This window comes from Entelurus aequoreus, linkage group LG24, assembly GCF_033978785.1.
Source record: "Entelurus aequoreus isolate RoL-2023_Sb linkage group LG24, RoL_Eaeq_v1.1, whole genome shotgun sequence".
Taxonomy (NCBI): Eukaryota; Metazoa; Chordata; class Actinopteri; order Syngnathiformes; family Syngnathidae; genus Entelurus; species Entelurus aequoreus.
In genome coordinates this window covers 1,939,954-1,965,007 of record NC_084754.1, presented here as the reverse complement: position 1 = coordinate 1,965,007, position 25,054 = coordinate 1,939,954, and the positions used below count along the sequence as shown (strand labels likewise).

The following is a 25,054-nucleotide window of genomic DNA, read 5'->3' as shown; positions in this document are numbered from 1 at the left end:
CATTAGAACACTGGAGTGATAGTTGCTGGAAATGGGCCTCTATACACCTATGTAGATATTGCACCAAAAACCAGACATATGCAGCTAGAATAGTCATTTACCACATTAGCAATGTATATAGTGTATTTCTATAAAGTTAAGACTAGTTTAAAGTTATCTTCATTGAAAAGTACTGTGCTTTTCCTTCAAAAATAAGGACATTTCAATGTGACCCCAAACTTTTGAACGGTAGTGTATATAAAAAAAATATGTTAAAAAAATGGATAAATTAAGTACATATACACAGTATACATGTCAGGTGATTTAAAAAATATATATATACAAAAAATGGGGGGAGGGTATATATATATATATATATATACTATGTACATAACACTATGTACATGACTATGCACTTGTTGACTCCAAGAGTGTGCAAAACAGAATGAGAAAATATATATACCCTATACCACATTTAAACCTGTTTGATGCTTCGGAAAGTTGCTGGGGATCAATTTTGGTTCCGATCAGGTAGAGGTTTAGCTGAGCCATGATTTAAAATTTATTAGGGAAGTTTGAATTTTAAGGTCTGTTGGTAGTGCATTCCACTGTGTGGTGGCAAAATAGTAGAATGCTTTTTTTCCCATGAGAGTATTGAATTTGGGGGGACGAGGTCTGAGGAACTCCCTCTCGTGTAGTACCTGTGAGCATCACTTACTCTGGTGAAATAGTTGGACAGGTACTTGGGGACAGTTTCTCTGAGTATTTTGAATACCAGGCACATTGCAATTTGGTGTATTGTTTCCTCAACTCTAAGCCATCCCAATTTGGTAAAGTGGGCTTGAGTTATGTGAGTCCTGTATGGGAGGTTGAGCAGGAGTCTCACCAGCTTGTTTTGGGAAGTTTGCAGTTTTTAGTGGCTTGGGGATACTGGTGAACCATGAGGCGCAGGCATAGTCAAAATGACACCGTATGAGGGCACGGGCAAGGGCCTTAAGTGTATCCCTGTTGATAAACGCAGAAATCCTGCTCAAAAATCTAGTTTTATTGTTGTTTCACCCGGGAGAGTGTTGTCCAATATACAACCTAGTTAAATTACCTTGTCTTTGCTGGTGATTATGGTATCACCTGCTTTAATCGTAAAGCCCAGGGATTTAGCTTGGTTGTTCTTGGATCCAAATAGGATGGACTCTGTTTTACCTAGGTGTAGTGACAGTTTGTTATCGGAAAGCCAGAGACAGAGATTACTTAATTCGGTGCTGAGTGCACTTTCAACCTTCAATTTTTCCCTATCCGAGGCCAGGATAGCAGAATCGTCCACGAACAGGAACAATGCTGATTTCATGTCGTTAATGTAAATCAAGAATAACAATGGTCCCAGAATGCTCCCCTGTGGGACACCACAGCTCACCTTGAGGGGAGAGGACAGTGATCCGTTCGCCTCGACCACCTGTTCTCTATCCTCAAGGTAAGATTTCATCCAGTTTGTGGCTGCGCTGCAAAACCGATTGCCATCAATTTGTTTAACAGTATTGAGTGGTTAATTGTGTCGAATGCCTTTTTGAAGGTCCAGCATAACCATTCCACAGTACTTGCCCATGTCTATCTCTCGCCTGATGTAGTCACTTAGGTACAGTAGGCATGTATCGGTGCAATGTGATTTTCCGGATCCTGATTGAAATTCGAATTCGCTCATATATTAACCTCTCTATAACCTTTGAGATGGAGCAAAGGATGGAAACTAGGGCTGCAACTAACGATTAATTTGATAATCGATTAATCGGTCGATTATTACTTCGATTAATCGATTAATAATCGGATAAAAGAGACAAACTAGATTTCTATCCTTTCCAGTATTTTATTGAAAAAAACAGCATACTGGCACCATACTTATTTTGATTATTATTATTATATAGCTGTTTGTACATGTTGCAGTTTATATATAAAGGTTTTGAAAAAATAAAAAATAAAAAAATTGCCTCTGCGCATGCGCATAGCATAGATCCAACGAATCGATGACTAAATTAATCGCCAACTATTTTTATAATCGATTTTAATCAATTTAATCGATTAGTTGTTGCAGCCTTAAAGGAAACAGGGCGGTAGTTGCCGGGGTCTAATTTGTTTCCTTTTTTATACAGAGGTGATATTCTCGTGAGCTTGAATTCTTGTGGGACATGACACTGATTGATAGACAAGTTGGTGATATGAGCAACCATTGGGGCAATCGTGACAGCTGCGTCTTTGAGAAGTCTGGTGGGAATATTATCGTGTCCTGTGGCTGTTTGGCTGCAGCGAGCCGAGTTTCTTTAACACATCAGTTTTAACCTTGACAAACTTGAAGTCATCCTTGCGTACCCCTTTGTTTTTGTAAAAGTCTTGGCTGTGCTGTTCACCGTAGAGGCCTGAATGTGAGGGCAATTTGCTTACCAACGTGGAAGCGATGGTTGAGTAAAATCTGTTAAAGCAATTTGTCACATTCAGCTTGTCTGTGATGAGTGAGCCGTTAATTTTCAAGCTGAGGTTGGTGGTTATTGTTTTGAGACTGCTGTGGCCCAATTGTTTCAGTGTCTTCCAGAGCTTTTGTAATGGTGTTTTTTTGGTCCAAATTTTTACATACATTATGTCAGGTGTGCCCATTACGTCGATGGCGGAGGGTGTGTCAGTCGATCGCCAGGCATTAACAAAATAGACCTAAAAATTAGCAGTCATCACGTCACTTGATTGACATTCACGCCACCCGAGGGTCTTGTGAGATGACGCTGGCTGCTGCCAGATCATTATTAAGAAAAAATGACCGACAGAATGGCGAGAAACACTTTTTATTTCAACAGACTCTCGCGCCGTACCTGCCGTCAAAACTCTAAAGACCGACTGCACAGTTCCTGTCTTCACAATAAAAGCCCTGCTTCATCCTGCCTGCGCTAACAAAATAAGAGTCTCAAAAAGCTGGCGTGCACAAGCTAGCAAGCTACGGAGTTTTCCGCCAATGTATTTCATGTAAAGTGTATAAAAAGGAGTATGGAAGCTGGACAAATAAGATGCCAAAAACAAACCACCTTCATGTGGTATTGGACAGAAAGGAGGACTTTTTTTTCGCCTCCATTTTAAAATGTGGACGTTATCATCACTACTGTCTGATTCCAATCAATGCAAGTCATCACAATCAGGTAATACACCAACTTATATTCTTGTCTTCATGAAAGAAAGGAATCTATATGTGTTAAACATGCTTGTATTATCATTAAACATCTTTAACTTGTTAACAAAAACGTCTCTTTCATAAATAAATAAATATAAATTATATATATGAATGAGGTAGATCCCCTCCACTTGGTCAATTGAAAAGTAGCTCGCCTGCAGAAAAAGTGTGGGCACCCCCTGCGCTACTTTGTATTAGAAATGGCAACATGGATGCATGTGCTCGTACGAGCCAGTCTGCCCCACAACAAAAGGATAGAGCAGTGGTTCTCAAACTGTTTTCACCAAGTACCCTCGCAGAAAACATTTGGCTCCCCGAGTACCACCATAATGACCAACATTAAAATACAGTAGCGTGGTAGGGCTAAATATTTATGAAAAACAAGGCAGAGGTTTTATTTAACAAGTACAGTACAGGCCAGAAGTTTGGACACACCTTCTCATTCAATGCGTTTTCTTTATTTTCATGACTATTTACATTGTAGATTGTCACATCAAAACTATGAATGAACACATGTGGACTTAACAAAAAAAGGTGAAATAACTGAAAACATGTTTTATCGTCTAGTTTCTTCAAAATAGCCACCCTTTGCTCTGATTACTGTTTTGCACACTCTTGGCATTCTCTCGATGAGCTTCAAGAGGTAGTCACCTGAAATGGTTTTCACTTCACAGGTGTCATAGTTTTGATGCCTTCAGTGACAAAACTAGTCATGAAAATAAAGAAATCACATTGAAATGAGAAGGTGTGTCCAAACTTTTTGGCCTTTACTGCATATTTAATATTTTTGGCCACTATAACATTACACACAGTTTGAACAGTAACACTGTATTTGAACAATTAAGTGATTCTTTGACATACTACTAGATGGAGCCTGCGCACCACTAGTACCACAGTTTGAGAATCACAGGGATAGAGAAAAAGAAAGATTACTGACTACATTGTCAGACTACAATGGCGGACGCACGCAAATCACTTTGGATAATCATAAAAATGTCACCAATTCGGCAAATTCCAAACGGCTCATTTCCCGCAAGTATGGAGGACGGCAAGATTGTTTTATAAATATCTCTGCAGTGCCTCCACGGTTTGATTAAACATTTTCGGGACTTAAGCAGATCACATGGTATTAAACTTTTTTTTTTTCAATTCAATGGTTTTTATTTGGTCATCAGTTCATGTAAACAGTACACTTCAAGTGCATACCAGATAAACAAATAAAGTATCTGTTTACATTTACTGACCAAAAAGGTATAGGCTGAAGCTAAAAGCTGATTATGCCTACCCTTTCCACATTCACTTTGTACATGTCAAATAGAGAAAAAAAACCAACAAGAAATCGATCTTAAAACACAAGAAATGACTCTAGAGCAGGGGTCACCAACACGGTGCCCGCGGGCACCAGGTAGCCCGTAAGGACCAGATGAGTAGCCCGCTGGCCTGTTCTAAAAATAGCTCAAATAGCAGCACTTACCAGTGAGCTGCCTCTCTTTTTTAAATTTTATTTATTTACTAGCAAGCTGGTCTCGCTGTGCTCGACATTTTTAATTCTAAGAGAGACAAAACTCAAATAGAATTTGAAAATCCAAGAAAATATTTTAAAGACTTGGGGCCGTACTTATCAAGCTTCTTAGAGTGCCATTTTACACTTAAGTCCTGAGAATTTGCGAAATTTAGTCCTACTCTCAAACTTAAGAATAAAAGCTTTTTATCAACGTTCTTAAGTCTAAGAATCACTCCTACTCTCCACGATATTTAAGAGACCTTCAGAGGTGTCTTAAGTGGTTAGGAGTTGCCAGCAGGGGATGGCACTGAGGCGAGAGAGACGTGCGCGAACATTCAGGGAGCGGAACGATGTTCTGGATTTGTTTGATGACGAGCAGCTGATCAAACGGTATCGTTTAGACAGAGCGGATATTATTTTTGTCACAGATTTAATACTTTTCGATTCCTTGTTGATTTCTGCATGTGTCTGCAGTGGGCTAGTATATATAGAGCCACCCACACCAGTTTCAAATTAGTTGCCTAATTAATGAATTGGAAAGAAAATGTTATGACAGTAGCGTATGTGTGTGGTCGTGAGGTGAGTGACGTCAGTGAGTGTGTGGGCGATAGAAGAGAGGGTGCGGTAGCGTGAGTGCCGGCGGGGACTAGTTTGTTTTGTATTATTTTGTAGTTTATTGTCAAAATATACACTCCCATTGTCCACTTAAATATTTCCAAGATATTTCTTTATTCTTAGACAACGGATTCCCTTCCGTGATTGGTCATTTCTATGGACACAGAAATGACGTCACCTAAAATTCCGTTTGCGGCACATAGTAATGTCGTAATTCAGCTCTGAGTGTGACACTTAAGATTCAGTCCTACACTTCGCTGAAAGTGTGAGTAAGACGCTTGATAACTAACTTTTAAGTGCAGCTTTCAGCGAAGAATTTATTTACTCTTAAGTCAACTCTTAGCAGACTTCTTAGGAGTAATTCTAAGAAGCTTGATAAGTACGGCCCTTGGTCTTCACTTGTTTAAATAAATTCATTTTTTTTAATTAACTTTGCTTCTTATAACTTTCAGAAAGACAATTTTAGAGAAAAAATACAACCTCAAAAATGATTTTAGGATTTTTAAACACATATACCTTTTTACCTTTTAAATTCCTTCCTCTTATTTCCTGACAATTTAAATCAATGTTCAATTAAATTTATTTTTTTTATTGTAAAGAATAATAAACACATTTTATTTTAATTCTTCATTTTAGCTTCTGTTTTTTCGACGAAGAATATTTGTGAAATATTTCTTCAAACTTATCATGATTAAAATTCAAAAAAATTATTCTGGCAAATCTAGAAAATCTGTAGAATCAAATTTAAATCTTATTTCAAAGTCTTTTGAATTTATTTGAAAATTTTTGTTCTGGAAAATCTAGAAGAAATAACGATTTGTCTTTGTTAGAAATATACCTTGGTCCGATTTGTTATATATTCTAACAAAGTGCAGATTGGATTTTAACCTATTTAAAACATGTCATCCAAATTCTAAAATTAATCTTAATCAGGAAAAATTACTAATGATGTTCCATAAATTATTTTTTTAATTTTTTCAAAAAGATTTGAATTAGCTAGTTTTTCTCTTCTTTTTTTCGGTTGAATTTTGAATTTTAAAGAGTCGTAATTGAAGATAAACTATGTTTCAAAATTTAATTGTCATTTTTTTCGTGTTTTCTCCTCTTTTATACCGTTCAATTAAGTGTAAATATCATTAATTATTAATAATAACATAGAGTTAAAGGTAAATTGAGCAAATTGGCTATTTCTGGCAATTTATTTAAGTGTGTATCAAACTGGTAGCCCTTCGCATTAATTAGTACCCAAGAAGTAGCTCTTGGTTTCAAAAAGGTTGGTGACCCCTGCTCTAGAGTCTCTGTCAAAATCATAGTACTTGATCACATGCATTGTTAAGCATGTAAATACATGCATTTACCAATGTATACATATGTTTATAAACATTTACACATCTACACATACCACATACGATTGTTCAAATGCACAATTGTGCATACAATTTATTTTTATTTTTTTCCTTTTTCCTTTCCCTTTCTCTTTCTCCCTCTTTCCTGCCTTACCTTTCCATCCCGTTCTTCCCACATGGTGATCCACAATATATGAAAGTAAAGAAGTAGTGTAAAAAAAATAAAATAAAAAAAAAAATTGCAACAACTAATCGATTAAATCGATTAAAATCGATTATAAAAATAGTTGCCGATTAATTTAGTCATCGATTCGTTGGATCTATGCTATGCGCATGCGCAGAGGCTTTAAAAAAAAAAAAAAAGTATTTTTTTATTTTTTTTATTTTTTTATTTTTTAAATAAACCTTTATTTATAAACTGCAACATGTACGAACAGCTGAGAAACAATAATCAAAATAAGTATGGTGCCAGTATGCTGGTTTTTTTCAATAAAATACTGGAAAGGATAGAAATGTAGTTTGTCTCTTTTTTCCGATTACTAATCGATTAATCGAAGTAGTAATCGACAGATTAATCGATGATCAAATTAATCGTTAGTTGCAGCCCTAATATATATATATATATATATATATATATATATATATATATATATATATATATATATATATATATATATATATATATATATATATATATATATATACATACACATTATCATGTTCCACGTCTATGGATCGTACTTATTACTACTCACAGCACATCTCTGTACTTATTTATGTATTTATTTATATAAAATAGGCTTTCACCTGCTCTTTTGTCAATGTAACATGACAAATACTGCGGTATGGTTCAATCGCCTGTTGTCTTTAAACAAACATAACTAAGTAGGTGATGCATATTTTCCATTGTTCCTCATAGCAGTGGGACACAATATCATTTGTGCTATTTCTAATAATAAACTATCATCAGATACTATAATTGTATGGGGGAAACATTATCAAGACTTGGTTCGTGCAGCAATTGGTCTGTGTTTGGGGGTTTTGAAGTGTAAGTTTAGTTTAAAAGTTTTCACGGAAATATTCATACTGTGTTTTTGAAAAATGCCTGCCCAGGTATTAATTTGATCCCTCTTCTGTTGGAGGAAGAAAACAATGCAATATTGTACAAATAATATTTTCAAGGACTGTATTTATAAGGTTTACAGTGGTGTACAGCTCTGGTAATGGGTACATTCGCACCCACCTGCACAAATGTACTTCAAAATGTAACAATCAAAATAAATATGACTTTTTTTTTGTTTACTAGGGCATGCATATATAATATGCATTAGTTTGACCATTTAAAATCAACGATAATAAAAAGGAAATGCATGGAAATAGCATAAAAATGCCCCAAAAACTTGGAACAATGCGATTCATAGCGTTACTTTTTGGTGTAGCCATCATGAGCGTTCTGTTCAGGTATATTTCTTTTATATGTTGATAAATCATCATATTTATGTATTACTAAATTTAAATAGGTATTGATCAATCTTTAAGCTGTGTGTATTTGATTTCAGTTTGCTTTTGACATCTTATTTAGAATTGCAGTTGAAACTTTTACAACCTTGTGTTGCGCTTATGATGGCGTAACCAAACTAGATATCATTTAATGATCTTATTTTGAATATTTATTCCCTTTTTTACATTTAGTATATTTAAATATTCATTTATAAACATTGTATACATTTCAAATATCAATAAAATGCAATTGCCTTCATCTTATAGGGTAATGTTTAGTTACACCAAGTCATGAGCGTAACACTAAGCTTCATCACTTTGACTTGTAATATCTCTAATTCTGGTGGTGTTTTATGCTTTTTTCTTTTTGGAACATGTACTATACATATAATACAATAAAGTCCCATATAAAATTATGTTTCTAGCAATACTTTAATTTTGCCTTTGAAAGTAACACTCCAATGTCCATTAGTGGAGCTGTACACCTAAAGTAACACTCCAATGTCCATTAGTGGAGCTGTACACAGTGGGAATATTCCTATCTGGGATTTATGCTGCCCATTCCGATCATCCATGATTGATATCGAACACGAACGCATACTTTTGTCCTTAAAAACGCAGACTTTTGCAGACTTGTGTTTCTTTTTAAAAAAGACGTGTATGTCCCTCATGATTATGAACGATAAGCAAAACTCCAAAAAAAAAGTGCAGTTCCCCTTTAATTTAGTTCTTTGAAAATTGTTCCAGAAAAAGTTCAAATTGATATTCATAACATTATTGAAATTATAATTTTCTAAGACTAACATGCAGTGTTTGCAGTGTCATTTCAAACTACTAGTTTGATCAAACAAACAAAAAAACTTGTTTTGAATTATTTCTGTCATTTGTATTCAATGGTTTCTTTGCAAAGTAGGGAAAAAAAATGTTTTTATCAAATTTTGGGTGAAAAAATCAGTGATTTTATTTTTAGGTCATATCGCCTAGGTCTACCTTGAACCCTCATCGTTTATGATGGATCCTAGGTACTTTGACGATGCACTTAGATACCTTTTATGACTGTGACATTGCTTGCCATGCATTGCTTTTTCTGCCCATTGCCATTCCATATTTTGTAGCTCAAGACGTTTGACTAGGTTTTCCAAATCCCACCCCAGTTAATCCATCCGTTGTCTACAAATCTGAGAGTAAAGATGTTTCTGCCTCCTATCACGACGTTGCCCATGTGGTCTTTCCAATTTTTAATTGCATCTTTCCCTACTTCTGCATTTCATTCACCCTGTATAATAGGTACATCCTTTTTGTTACCTTTTTCGATGATGTTTTGCAGTTCTTGGTAGAATGTTGACATTTTTTTCATCATTATGGTCTGTTGTTGGAGCATACACTTGAACACCTGTGATGTTGAAGAGTTTGGCTGGTAGGTAGATAGTCATTAGGCGGCTTATTTTTTGCTGGCATCCTAGGACAGAATTATTTACGAATTTATTGACTCAAAAGCCGATGTCGTTTTTAGCACATTTTGTGCCCTTCCTCAGTCATTATCTCTCCAGTATTTTCCCATCTACAGTCGTGGTCTAAAGTTTACAAACACTTGCAAAGAACATAATGTCATGGCTGTCTTGAGTTTCCAATACATTCTCCAACTCTTATTTTTTTGTGATAGAGTGATTGGAGCACATACAGTGTTTCCCCTAGGATATTTGTTAGTTACGGTGGTGTCTCTCCAGGGGGAAGGGGACGTCGGGGTGGGTGTAATTTGGCCTGTCGCCACCATCACGTCTCCATCTCATCGCTGCCTGGGGGGCAATAGACTACAGACTGTGGTGAAGTAGGCCGGCTTCGTCGCGTGAAGAAGCCTACAATTTTTTGTTGTGTTTTCCGCTTCGTATGCTGAATGGAAATATACGATATATATCTCGATATTTTTTCCGTAAAGTAAAAACAAAACAGTCCTAGTTACCTGAGATACTAAGTATGTCATTATTTTGACTTAGTAAATATTGACTTACTAAGACAAAATAATGACTAAGTCAAATTAATGACTTACTGTAAATAAGCGTTTGTAATAAGCGTTTGAAAAAAAAGAGTTAAAAGTGGGGCCACATGCTGACATATGCTCAACTCATAATGCTTAATTTATTACAGCATTTGTGTATCCTACACTTCTCTTTTGTAAAGTAAATCTCAACAGCCGATATGGGCATCTACATCAACTATATGATTATTTTATTTTATTTATTTATTTGTTTTTTTAAGACTTTAGTTCAGGCGGTGGCTCTTTGTTGTTAAGGCGGCCGCCTTAACAACAAAGCGCTGCGGGAAACCCTGCAGTCTATTATACAGCATTATTCACATGAGAATAATATAAATACAGTCTATTATACAGCATTATTCACATGTGAATAATATAAATACAGTCTATTATACAGCATTATTCACATGTGAATAATATAAATACAGTCTATTATACAGCATTATTCACATGTGAATAATATAAATACAGTCTATTATACAGCATTATTCACATCTGAATAATATAAATACAGTCTATTATACAGCATTATTCACATGTGAATAATATAAATACAGTCTATTATACAGCATTATTCACATGTGAATAATATAAATACAGTCTATTATACAGCATTATTCACATGTGAATAATATAAATACAGTCTATTATACAGCATTATTCACATGTGAATAATATAAATACAGTCTATTACACATTCAAGTACAGTCAAAAAGGAACATATGCATTATACAGTCGGACGGTATCGGTATTATGTCATACAACATTCAGGGAAATTAACAATTACAACTTATTTTATTTTTTTATTGCAATTAGCGTATTTGTAACGCTTCAAGTGTTTTATTTAACGTGTACATCCCAGAAGGCGGCAGGAACTGAGGCCTAATTAATCAGTAAAGAGCCCTGCACCAGCATATGTAGATGCTGAGTTATGTGTTGTTGCGTATTTAGTGACAAGACACGCAGCGGCACATACTAGTCCAGCTTTAAGCAGTCCCTCGGGCCTTTTGAGTACCCTTGCATCGGTAGCCAAAGCAGATGGTGACCTCTTTTTAGTGAGACGAGCAACTTCGATTCAGAACATATTATTATGACAGACCATGCTATACACGCTGTGGAACTATGTGGGAAAGGTTTATGTTGTTGCCTAAAAGCAGGGTTCCCACAAGTGTTTTAATAATGAGTTCCAATGTTGGTGCTCACAGCTTATTAGGGCTACACCTAAGGTTGTCTCGATACCAATATTTTGGTACTGGTACCAAAATGTATTTCGATACTTTTCTAAATAAAGGGGACCACAAAAAATGGCATTATTGACTTTAATTTAACAAAAAATTGTAGCGTACATTAAACATAAGTTTCTTATGGCAATCGGACAACAATTTTGTCCTTAAATAAAATAGTGAACATACTAGACAACTTGTCTTTTAGTAGTAAGTAAACAAACAAAGGCTCCTAATTAGTCTGCTGATGTATGCAGTAACATATTGTGTCATTTATACACCTATTATTTTGTCAACATTATGAGGGACGAGCTGTAAAAATGTATTATTAATCTACTTGTTCATTTACTGTTAATATCTGCTTATTTTCTGTTTCAACATGTTCTATCTACACTTCTGTTCAAATGTAATAATCGCTTATTCTTCTGTTGTTTGGATACTTTACATTAGGTCTGAATGATACCACACATTTAGGTATAGATCCGATACCAAGTAGTTACAGGATCATACTTTAAGTTCTCGTGTGTCCAGGGGGGTATTTCCTGAGTTTATGAATATAATATCATTTTAAAAAAAAGAAAAAGAAAAAATATTTTGTGACGTTAAAAACTATTGATGTAATCATAGTAGTATCGACTAGATACGCTCTTTTACTTGGTATCATTACAGTGGATGTCAGGTGTAGATCCACCCATGGCATTTGTTTACATTCAGGGGTGCTGCTTGCTGTTAGCGGTGAGCTATTGTGTCCTCCTACGGTGTGTAGTGAAGCATGTTTAGCTATTCCTCGTCCTGCAGGGATGATACTTGTAAGAAACTTACTTTGTTTGTCGCCATGGAGGCGAGGATTAGTGATTTAGAAGAAGCTAAAACAATGCAGATTGCAGATGGACATTACCCGCTATATCTAGCCATGTCTTAAAGCACCTCTTCCTGAGGGCGTTTTAGTGATAACTTCACCTTTATCTTTAGTTTTTAAGCCAAAATGTGTCCATTCTCCCTTTTCTGTCTACACACTGTGTCTGCTTGTAAGTACTCCGTGATTGTGCGCTGCCGAACATGCTCCTCTGCTCGTAAAACCAGCAATGTCACGACGTGATGACGTTGGCCGTCATGCTTGTAAATAAAAAAATATGGCGAACCGGTACTTTTCAAACAGAGTATAGTACCGTGTATGCTTTATTAGTACCGCGATACTGTACTAGTACTGGTATACCGTACAACCGTAGCTGCACCTAACGATTATTTCTTAAATTGATCAATCGATCAATATTTTTTTGATTGATTACCTTTGAATTTAGTATTTGTATTAACAATGTAACAATAAATAATATTGATAAATAAAGATTAATTTATGTTTTAAATTAAATGATCGAAAAACCATGATTTGTAACTGAACTTTGATAAATTCATGGACCGGCTACTGCAGCTTGAAAGCTCATGAATACAAGAGCCAATAACTTATTTACCCTTTAAAACTTTGCTGTGTGAGCAACTAAGCTATTCAATTGTAGGGTTGAGAGAAATAATAGATTTGATCAATGGCTCGATATCTTTTAAAATTTGCACTGTAATATCGATTCAGAACTCATATCATAACTTTTATTATTACAGATTATATTTGTAACTAGAGGTGGAAACAATGATCAATTCTCCGATGCATCACGATTAAAACGTGGGCAATTCATGAATCGATGGACAAGTGTCCAAATATCGATTATTTATGTATGTTAAATAAAGTAATACAGATGGTTCTAAAATGAGGCATCATTGGTAATTAGGGTTGGGTATCGTTTGAATTCGAACGATTCCGATTATTTGTTTCGATTCCGATTCCTGGCGATTCTCGATTCCGATTCTTCTTGTACCATGCCGGGATCAATGTGTTTGACAGGTAGTCCCTGGAAGGTGGTATGTATTTTGGGTTGAGAGTTTTCACCATATCCCTGCAAACATAAACAAACATGTAATGTTGCTGTTACTGTTTAGCCCAGTATCAATTAGCTTAGCTCTAACGTTATTGCTTAACTAACCTAAATGTTGGAGATTCCACCTCTGAAAAGGGATGCAGTCTTTTGACTATGTGTGCAGTGACCTTTCTGTGGCACTCTTCCGTCTGTGGCACCGACATCTTCCCCATTGCCGCTACGGTGAACGGAGTACGCTGAGCACATCGCGGAGCCTGGCTAGCAGGTTGTAAATTGTCTATGAAAAAATATGCGGGCTAATTTGTTAGCTGCCTCAACGTTGGCGCAAAACACATTATTTATTGCATATATATTGTTTTACTTACCGGATTCGGACTGCACTGCAGTCACCGAGGTGCCGGGCGTCAGAGGAAGAGGAAGAGGCAGAGGAGGACGGTCGGCGCAGCGCGTCGAAGACGGGACACGCATTTATTTGTACTCCATGAACTCGGAGGTGCTTCATCATGTTTGACGTGCACCCTCCTAAGTACGAAACAGTCCTGTCGCACGTGTTACATTTCACCGATATTTTTTTTTTTTTTAGTAAAATAAAGCCACACTTTCGAGCGCCGACGCCCACTATCCATGCTTGACTGACTCGCTCGACTACATAGGCTCGGCTATGCTAACACTTCTGGCGGTGGGCGCTTCTTCGTTGGTGTTCAGCGGCTTCTTATTCCGGTCGGCGGACTTATTCTTTTTTTCCGGTCGGCGGACTGGGTATCGAAACTAGGAATCGAAATTTAAACTTTTGAACGATTCCGGGAGAATCGGAAAGTTAAGTCCAATCGATACTCGATACCCAACCCTATTGGTAATGTTCTCGCACCGTTAGTTCTATGTCTGGTTCTAACAAAACCATTGGAGATCCATGAGCTAAAATTCTTTTAACATTCTGTGTTAGCTAGGAGGCGATATTAATAATAGATATACAGTACAGGCGAAAAGTTTGGACACACCTTCTCATTCAATGTGTTTTCTTTATTTTCATGACTATTTACATTGTAGATTGTCACATCAAAACTATGAATGAACACATGTGGAGTTATGTACTTAACAAAAAAGGTGAAATAACTGAAAACATGTTTTATATTCTGGTTTCTTTGCTCTGATTACTGCTTTGCACACTCTTGGCATTCTCTCCATGAGCTTCAAGAGGTAGTCACCTGAAATGGTTTTCACTTCCCAGGTGTGCTTGAAGCTCATGGAGAGAATGCCAATAGTGTGCAAAGCAGTAATCAGAGCAAAGGGTGGCTATTTTGAAGAAACTGGAATATAAAACATGTTTTTAGTTATTTCACCTTTTTTTGTTAAGTACATAACTCCACATGCGTTCATTCATAGTTTTGATGCCTTTTGAGATGTATTTTCGGAGAGTTTTAACCTTGATGTCATTCCACGCTCTCCAAAGCTCATTCCAAAGAATTTCCTTAGAGAGTATTTTTGATCTGTCCAGATTCCTTCCAACTCATCCTTCATTACCTCTTAAGGTCTCCGGAACATTCATTATGCAATATCAGTATGGTTGAAGGTTCCATTATGCAAAAGAATAAGGGTTTTATGACTACATTGGGGTCATTTTATCTAAGGCTTTGTTTTCCAGTTCGTGGCAAGTGTTGTAGTATTTTGGCACACCACTATATATTTCTATGCTGTGCGCACTGACTTTCAAAAACCGGAAATGGAGCAATACTGCATTCATCAGTAGCCAAAGGTGAAGCCTTGTTAACATCCATCCATCCATCCATCTATTTTCTACCGCTTATCCCTATCGGGGTCGCAGGGGGTGCTGGATTCGGGCGGAAGGCGGGGTATACATATTATTAATATTTATAATTGAATGTAATTAATTATTGAATATAACACATTTAGAAAATAAATTAGTATTACACAATATCTTAACAATATACAATTCAATAATGATAATTGAAAATATAATAATTATAGATGTATAAATAATTGATTTACAATCAAATTGCAGCCTCTGAATCATAATCAAATCGTGAGGTGCCAAAAGATTCCCACCTTTTATTTTAGAGTCTTGTAAGGTGACTGCTAAATTGGTGTCAACTCACTATGAAGAAAGGATGTCAGCCGTATTTTGGGAAACACGATGTACTTTTGTTTACAAATCTCCCTGTAACCTAACACTCCCCTAACCCTTCCTGAAGTGCACCAGAAAACCAAGCGCACACTTCTGGCCTTCACAATAAAATTGCTGTGTGTTACATCCGGTCTGACCGCGCTAGCAAAATAAGAGTCCCAGAAGAATTGATTACATATATCCTGGTATTACTTTGCACTTGAAGAAACAATATCTTAATCAGGCATGTGATTTTTCCGTCTATAGTCGGAAATCTGTCTTTTTTTATCACTGTAAAAATGTTCAGTTTTTCTAAGTTTTTTCCGACATACAATGTGCAGTGTTTACCACTCATTCATTTATTTGTGGTGGCCCGCCACGAAAGAATTACGTCCGCCACAAATAAAAAAAAAAAAAAAAAAAAAAAAAAAAATATATATATATATATATATATATATATATATTTTTTTTGTCCTGTCCAGCTTCTCAGGCAAATCATATAGTAGATGTAGATGCCCATATCGGCTGTTCAGATTTACTTTACAAAAGAGAAGTGTAGGATACTTCTCTTGTTGCCTTATTTGTATTTGACCACTACTGTTTTCTGTTTATTTGTTACTGACTCTGGCAGGACACCTCTGCCTCTGTTTCACTTTATGTTGCTGGTAAATAATATGGTTGTAGTAGTAGGCTAAAGTTAAATTATTTAGTATGCACTAATTAAAGGGGCAGAGCTTTAAAGGGAAACTTCGGTTTTTTTCAACCTGGGCCCTGTTTTCATAATTTTTTCTGTTTATGTGAGTGCTGGATAAAACATTTTTTGAGGTCGCGCCAGTATTGAGCAGGGCAGGCAGCCTCCAGCCCAGCTAACGCTCGTACACAGGGCAACTGGCTCTTGTCAAAATTCGGCCTATAAACATGCATTTTTTTCACACTGACAGGCTCAGATAGTTACAATGAGTGTCCGACAACATACTAGAAAGGAGAAATTAACGTATGTCTCTACCTTTAGCTGGAGATCGCTGTTTGTTGTGAGCTGTGTCCAAATCTCACCACGCTACAAATCTCGTTCCGAAATCTCGCGATAACTCGCGACAAAACACCGGTGGAAAAACAGTTAAAAAAATTCAGCCATGACAGACAAACAAACAAACTTTTCTATAAAACTAAAATAACAGTCTTCGGTAATCCAACAGAAAATCACTTCAGTCATCTCTCTTCACCTCAGTCAGGTAACTGTTTTTCCACCGGTGTTTTGTCGCGAGTTATCGCGAGATTTCGGAACGAGATTTGTAGCGTGGTGAGATTTGGACACAGCTCACAACAAACAGCGATCTCCAGCTAAAGGTAGAGACATACGTTAATTTCTCCTTTCTAGTATGTTGTCGGACACTCATTGTAACTATCTGAGCCTGTCAGTGTGAAAAAAATGCATGTTTATAGGCCGAATTTTGACGAGAGCCAGTTGCCCTGTGTACGAGCGTTAGCTGGGCTGGAGGCTGCCTGCCCTGCTCAATACTGGCGCGACCTCAAAAAATGTTTTATCCAGCACTCACATATACAGAAAAAATTATGAAAACAGGGCCCAGGTTGAAAAAAACCGAAGTTTCCCTTTAAGAGACATTTTAGCTTTTATATTTTATAAGATATATTTTTTGTAAGAACCACAATTAATAAATATATTTCAGTGAATAACTTATTGTTCAAATCTGTATATAAATATGTACATAAAGTGTTGTAATTATATTGTAAAATGGATGGATGGATGGATGTTTAAAACAAAACGGTTATTATTAATTAGTAAGTATACATTTTTTGAGCCTTTTTAGAGAAAATCATATCATTGTAGTAAATTATGCAAATTACTCAAAGATGTCATGGTGACCACGCCCATAGCCACGCCCCCACCGCCACAGGTATCTTGGCAGTTTATGGGAAACACTGAATGTGTGTTTAAAATCTTGTTCCGTCTCTTTGCCATACCTGCCAACAACTATGGTTTTCCCGTAATGAGTACGGTTTTTGATAATCCAGTGGTATAAACTACGGTTTTCCATTAAAAAGGATCAACTTAAAAATTGAAGCTACGTCGCGAAGCAACTCCACAAGCAGGGGACAAAATATAGGGGAAACATCAATAATGATTGGTCGGTTTACGTATAAGATTATCCATGATTGGTTTATTATGATGAGTCACAATTGGTTAAGATCAGGGCAAAACATTAGGGACAGGCCAATCATGGAACCAGGAAGGGAAATCACAACAGACATCCTAAATGACGACGATAGAGTCAGAGAAGAGAAGAGGGAATATTCAACCAGGGGATTTATATATATATATGTGTATATATATATATATATATATATATATATATATATATATATACTTTAGATTTTTCTTTTAAGTAATGTTAATGTACCACTGATAGTCACACACACACTAAGTGTGGTGAAATTACCCTCTGCATTTGACCCATCCCCTTTAGCCATGTAGACGACGTCCAGGAAACCCACAATGCGTCTACTTTTTGACTGATTGATTGAGAAGTTTATTGACATCTTAAAGAATTGAATCCATGTAATGCTTTAAAAAGGCAAATAGATGGCACAAAAAGCCAAAAGGCTTGTTTCCATTGTGGTCCATTACACTTTCAATAATAAGATATATATATAACCTGTAACATGTATATAAAAAATTACGTTAAAAGGATGGAAAAATTATGTACATTTTTGTACAAAACAGATTTTTGAGCGCCATGTATAATGTTCTATATTCTCCGTGGAACATTCAAAGTTTTGGTGTTGTTTACTGTTGTCATATTGCAGTCTACACGTATCTTTTAGGTGTCGACCATCTCCTGGTCACACGTATAATTGAAAGAACGATTACAGGGGTGTCTAAAAGCGCGACCTGCAGGGTTGAATATGTGTTTTTCTCTCACAACCTTAGGACCGGGCAGCAAAGTGGTGCAGGGGTTTGTGCATGTGCCCCACAATACGAAGGTCCTGAGTTCAATCCCGGGCTCGGGATCTTTCTGTGTGGAGTTTGTATATTCTCCCCGTGACTGCGTGGGTTCCCTTCCTCCCACCTCCAAAAAACATGCACCTGGGGATAGGTTGATTGGGAACACTAAATGGGCCCTAGTGTGTGAATGTGAGTGTGAATGTTGTCTGTCTATCTGTGTTGGCCCTGTGATGAGGTGGCGACTTGTCCAGGGTGTACCCCGCCTTCTGCCCGAATGCAGCTGAGATAGGCTCCAGCGCCCCCTGCGACCCCGAATGGGACAAGCGGTAGAAAATGGATGGATGGAACCTTAGGACCAATGACTAACACTTCAGCTTTGTCCTGGTTAAGTTGTAAAACATCCAGTATTTAATAGCTAAAATGCATTTAAAAAGAGTATCTTAATGTTTTTGTGTCATCAGGAGACATGCACAGCTGTGTCTTATCAGTATGACTGTAAAAATAAATAAAACATTTCTATGTCTCATGGTGCCAATTGGAATCATTTAAATATTAAAATAGGACCTAAAATAGAGCCTTGAGGGACACCACATGTACAAAATGTTATGACATCCTTGAATTTTAGTCAGAGAGACAAAGTGCTTTTTTGACGCACATAATTTTCAAGCTGTCAGGGGCCACAAAAAATTATGTGGTGGGCCAGATGAGTTTGACACCTGTGCCTTAGAGTTATTAGGATTGTAAGAAATATTACAAACAAATACCACGACAACAGAGGCAAGCTATATTTAGATCATGTTTCTATGCCGGCTTCTGTTTTGTCTGGAGGGAAAAGTGTGTCTATCAGCCAACAAATTGCTTTCTTCATGGCCTCTTGCTTTTCTAATTCCCTCCTGACTGCACTGAAAGTTTAACTGTGGCTTTAATAATGACCCCAAAGCAGATGTGCATGTTTATGTCCCATCGCCGAGATTAGCAGAGCTCACACCATATGTTGTGTTTTATGAGGTTGTCACTTTTATTGCACTTGTTGGAGGCTACCAAAGTCATTAATTCTATCCGGGGAAGACACAAAGCAGTTCCATTTTTGGGTATTGGCAAACCACGGCAGACAATATTCTGTGTTTATTTGGCAAAGCCCTCCACAGGCAGCTCCAGCTGTCTGCAAATCTCCTTTGGCGTTCATTCTAATCCTTCCAGTTCTTTTTTATGTTGTGTTTGACTTACTTGTAACCTCTCGCTTCCTCAAAATAATTGTTAAAATAAGGACTGCATTGTGTGTTGATTTCCATTTGTTTTATTGTAAAATAAATGTTTCTATTTTGACTGACCAGTGAACTTTTGGTGGACCCTACAGGAAATTTGTGAGAAGGAGGTAACAGCTGCATCATCACTTCATATCCCACACAAGCTTCAGTCAGTAAGTTCATCTTGTCTTTTCTTTCTTGGGGTTGGTGAAAAAACCCAATAGTCTCTAAAACTGACTTCTAGAGGTGGTAATCTTAGGACCCCTCATGATTAGATTCTGATTCAGCTGCTACAATTCAATTATGAATTTGTTATTTTTTTGCATCTTTAACTATTATATTGTTTTTTATAATTATGTTGTGTATTATTATATATTTTACTTTTTATATTCAATAGGTAATACCATGTATAAAAAGCACCTCCTTTGGCTACTGACATTAATACACTACCGTTCAAAAGTTTGGGGTCACCCAAACAATTTAGTGGAATAGCCTTCATTTCTAAGAACAAGAATAGACTGTCGAGTTTCAGATGAAAGTTCTCTTTTTCTGGCCATTTTGAGCGTTTAATTGAGCCCACAAATGTGATGCTCCAGAAACTCAATCTGCTCAAAGGAAGGTGAGTTTTGTAGCTTCTGTAACGAGCTAAAGTGTTTTCAGATGTGTGAACATGATTGCACAAGGGTTTTCTAATCATCAATTAGCCTTCTGAGCCAATGAGCAAACACATTGTACCATTAGAACACTGGAGTGATAGTTTCTGGAAATGGGCCTCTATACACCTATGTAGATATTGCACCAAAAAGCAGACATTTGCAGCTAGAATAGTCATTTACCACATTAGCAATGTATAGAGTGTATTTCTTTCAAGTTAAGACTAGTTTAAAGTTATCTTCATTGAAAAGTACAGTGCTTTTCCTTCAAAAATAAGGACATTTCAATGTGACCCCAAACTTTTGAACGGTAATGTGTATATATATATATATATATATATATATATATATATATATATATATATATATATATATATATATATATATATATATATATATATATATATATACAAACCCCATTTCCATATGAGTTGGGAAATTGTGTTAGATGTAAATATAAACGGAATACAATGATTTGCAAATAATTTTCAACCCATATTCAATTGAATGCACTACAAAGACAACATATTTCATGTTCAAACTGATAAACTTTTTTTTTTTTTTTTTTGCAAGTAATAATTAACTTAGAATTTCATGGCTGCAACACGTGCCAAAGTAGTTGGGAAAGGGCATGTTCACCACTGTGTTACATCGCCTTTCCTTTTAACAACACTCTGTAAACGTTTGGGAACTGAGGAGACACATTTTTGAAGCTTCTCAGGTGGAATTCTTTCCCATTCTTGCTTGATGTACAGCTTAAGTTGTTCAACAGTCCGGGGGTCTCCCTTCTGCTATTTTAGGCTTCATAATGCGCCACACATTTTCAATGGGAGACAGGTCTGGACTACAGGCAGGCCAGTCTAGTACCCGCACTCTTTTACTATGAAGCCACGTTGATGTAACACGTGGCTTGGCATTGTCTTGCTGAAATAAGCAGGGGCGTCCATGGTAACGTTGCTTGGATGGCAACATATGTTGCTCCAAAACCTGTATGTACCTTTCAGCATTAATGGTGCCTTCACAGATGTGTAAGTTACCCATGTCTTGGGCACTAATACACCCCCATACCATCACACATGCTGGCTTTTCATCTTTGCGCCTATAACAATCCGGATGGTTCTTTTCCTCTTTGGTCCGGAGGACACGACGTCCACAGTTTCCAAAAACAATTTGAAATGTGGACTTGTCAGACCACAGAACACTTTTCCACTTTGTATCAGTCCATCTTAGATGAGCTCAGGCCCAGCGAAGCCGACGGCGTTTCTGGGTGTTGTTGATAAACGGTTTTCGCCTTGCATAGGAGAGTTTTAACTTGCACTTACAGATGTAGCGACCAACTGTAGTTACTGACAGTGGGTTTCTGAAGTGTTCCTGAGCCCATGTGGTGATATCCTTTACACACTGATGTCGCTTGTTGATGCAGTACAGCCTGAGGGATGGAAGGTCACGGGCTTAGCTGCTTACGTGCAGTGATTTCTCCACATTCTCTGAACCCTTTGATGATATTACGGAGCGTAGATGGTGAAATCCCTAAATTCCTTGCAATAGCTGCTTGAGAAATTTTGTTCTTAAACTGTTCAACAATTTGCTCAGGCATTTGTTGACAAAGTGGTGACCCTCACCCCATCCTTGTTTGTGAATGACTGAGCATTTCATGGAATCTACTTGTATACCCATCATGGCACCCACCTGTTCCCAATTAGCCTGCACACCTGTGGGATGTTCCAAATAAGTGTTTGATGAGCATTCCTCAACTTTATCAGTATTTATTGCCACCTTTCCCAACTTCTTTGGCACGTGTTGCTGCCATCAAATTCTAAAGTTAATGATTATTTGCACAAAAAAAAAAGTTTATCAGTTTGAACATCAAATATGTTGTCTTTGTAGCATATTCAACTGAATATGGCTTGAAAATGATTTGCAAATCATTGTATTCCGTTTATATTTACATCTAACACCATTTCCCAACTCATATGGAAACGGGGTTTGTATATATATACTGTATATATATATTTACTGTATATGTATACATATATGTATATATACAGTGTATATATATATATATATATATATATGTCTTAATTAGATTATCCAAAAAATAGTGCTCGATACCGTGGTAGAGCGTAATATGTATGTGTGGGAAAAAATCACAAGACTATTTCATCTCTACAGGCCTGTTTCATGAGGGATTTCCTCAATCCTCAGGAGATTTTCCTCAATCCTCAGGAGAAATCTCCTGAGGATTGAGGAAATCCCTCATGAAACAGGCCTGTAGAGATGAAATAGTCTTGTGATTTTTTCCCACACATACACATATATATATATATATATATATATATATATATATATATATATATATATATATATATATATATATATATATATATATATATATATATATATATATAATATGTATGTGTAAATATGTATATGCATATATGTAGTATGTACTGTATATGTGTGTATATATGTACTGTATATATGTGTGTATAAATGTATATATGTACTGTATATGCATATATGTATATTAGGGCTGCAACAACTAATCGATTAAAATCGATTATAAAAATAGTTGGCGATTAATTTAGTCATCGATTCGTTGGATCTGTGCTATGCGCATGTGCAGAGGCAATTTTTTTAATTTTTATTTTATTTATTTTTATAAACCTTTATTTATAAACTGCAACATGTACAAACAGCTGGGAAACAATAGTCAAAATAAGTATGGTGCCAGTATACTGTTTTTTTAAATAAAATACTGGAAAGGATAGAAATGTAGTTATGTATTAATCAATTAGTAGAAGTAATAATCGACAGATTAATCGATTATCAAATTAATCGTTAGTTGCAGCCCTAATGTATATATGTACTGTAATTGTGTTTGTATATGTGTATATATGTATATGCATGTATGTATATGCATATATATGTATATGTATATGTGAATATATTATTATTATAGAGGTTTATTTGAAATAGGGACAGATACAAAAACATAGACATCTGAAACAGTTATCCAATGCATGCATCACAGTGTTTGTAGCCAAAGCTAATTTACAACACTTGTCCCCAACAGCAACAACAACAACACAGATCCAACATCATTAAAATAGGAAAATAAAAAATAGAATGAGTTGATAATAATGATAATAGTAATAACACAGACAAAGTGCAAACTAGATAAAAGCCAATAATAATAATAATAACACAGACAAAGTGCAGACTAGATAAAAACCAATTAGTAAAAATGAGTAAAAACTAAACATGGGAACACGATTGTTGCTCAGCTAGCCATCATTTTGTTTGTTTTTTGAAAGTGACAAGTGCAGGTATACTTTTCAAAGTGTCCGGTAAAGAGTTCCATAGTTGTGGTCCTTTTATTGAAAAGGCAGTCTGGGCAAAAGATGTTCTACGGAATGGAACACAACAGTTGCCTTTTGACACTGCTCGGGTGGTAGATCTGGTACCACTTTGCAGTCTTGTAATTGCCTTGCAGAACAATTGGGGAGCAGAGTTATGCAAGCATTTAAAAACCAGTATGACTGTGTGTAACAAAATAAAATTGGTAAAACTTAAAATATTGTATTTGGTTAAAATTTGGCAATGATGATATCGTATACTCTTCTTGTCTAGAACTTTCAAGGTGCGGTTATAAAGACACTCAATGGTCTTGATTGATGACTGGTGTGCCTGGGACCATGTGGTTAAGCCATAAGATATGTGTGACAGAATCATTGCATTCATAAAAGTAAAAGCACAGCTAAGAGTTAAGCAGTGTCTTATAATCTTAAAACAGCCTAGGTTTGCCTTCAGGGTTTTAAGGCTGCAGCTAACGATTATTTTTCTATCGATTAATCTATAGATTATTTTTTCGATTAATCGGTTAATCTATAGATTATTTTTTTCGATTAATCTATAGATTATTTTTTCCTTTTGCCGATTATTTTTTTATTCAAAATGAAGATGAAAAAATAAATGTAGGCCCGTTTTTTCAAAAGGCATGGCTTTTATTTACAAAAAAAAAGAAGTATGGCCACTCAGTCAACATTGACAACAACATGACTAAATATTCTGTAACAATGTAAACATTTAAAACTTTTAACATTTAACAAAATTAAAAGTAGCTTATTTGCTTTTTAATGTGCAAATATAAAAGTCAACATCCAGTGCAAATCTTAATATTCTGCAATAGTATAAGCATTTCAAAAGTAAAAGTATTGCTTATTTTGCTTTAAAATGTGCAAAAATAAAGATAAACATCCAATACAAAAAAGTGCAAAACGAAATATTCTGTAACAACAGTGTAAACATTTCAACAAAAGTGAAAGTATTGCTTATTTGCTAAAATGTGCAAAAATAAAGATAAACATCCAATACAAAAAAGTGCCAATCTAAATATTCTGGAGTACTGTAAACATTAAATATTGCTTTTAAAATGTGCAAAATAAACATCCAGTCCAACACAGTACACAATAACCAATTCTACTCATTCCAGTGAGTGTCTAACAGTTGTAATGAAGAAAGGTTAGCATGTGTACATGTTTGGTTCTTTTCTTGTTTATAATATTCCCAGCAGCTGAAAATAGGCGCTCAGAAGGGGTCGATGTGGCTGGAACTGAGAGCTAATTAGCCTTCACCTCAAGCCAGGATTTCGAGCGAGCTGAGCTGCAGTTTAAGTTTCTAGAAGGTCAACGGGCTCATAGTGATGTTAGTAGTAGTTGACTGGGAGGTGTTTATT

General features: G+C 36.1%; 1 protein-coding gene across 3 annotated transcripts in view; it reads left to right on the top strand.

Annotated features, from left to right (window-relative positions):
• The window catches only part of LOC133641515 (tumor protein p53-inducible protein 11-like), a 121,495-nt gene that overhangs the window by 3,776 nt on the left and 92,665 nt on the right, over positions 1-25,054 (top strand). For 2 of the 3 annotated variants that reach the window (XR_009824293.1, XM_062035297.1), the window contains exon 2: positions 19,774-19,836. The gene's annotated coding sequence lies outside the window, so the exon portion shown is untranslated. Of the gene's footprint in view, positions 1-1,394; positions 1,448-19,773; positions 19,837-25,054 lie in introns of those variants that run through there. The other variant, XM_062035298.1, reaches the window with a different exon arrangement.